The 436-nt window shown below is 40.1% G+C and overlaps 1 pseudogene; it reads right to left on the reverse strand.

The window, feature by feature from the left end:
* Positions 1 to 6: 6 nt before the first annotated feature.
* LOC119588332 overlaps positions 7 to 436 on the reverse strand; it is a 3,857-nt pseudogene continuing 3,427 nt past the window's right edge.

The raw sequence follows: 436 nt of genomic DNA on the forward strand, positions 1-436 counted from the left end.
CAGTTTTTTTTTTCTTTTTAATAACAACTGCCCTCACATAATTTACCAGAACAAAAGCAGCTAAATAACTAAGGATAACGACAAATCGCGCGCCCTTTTCTCGCTTCCGAATATCCTGTGTCCCAAGGCGTGAATGACATCACCACAGGCGGCTTCGTAAGTGTTCAGTTCGGCTTCGGTTATGGAACTTCGCCAATGCTGGTAAATCTTTTCGGACACGCGATAAGTTCCGAACGATTTCTTTGCCTTATGGAGGTTCATGGAGTGTTTCCAAAGGTATTTCTTAACTCTCTTCGGCAGGTGGACAGATTTGCCTCTTAAGAAACTATAGATTTCGACTGTCTTTTTGTAAGCATCTTGCGCCAAATCTTCGTACCTGAAATAGAGGATTGATAAAAAAAGAGATAAAATAAAGGAGATAAAATAGAGATAAAGC

The sequence above is a fragment of the Penaeus monodon genome, chromosome 23, assembly GCF_015228065.2.
Source record: "Penaeus monodon isolate SGIC_2016 chromosome 23, NSTDA_Pmon_1, whole genome shotgun sequence".
Classification (NCBI taxonomy): Eukaryota; Metazoa; Arthropoda; class Malacostraca; order Decapoda; family Penaeidae; genus Penaeus; species Penaeus monodon.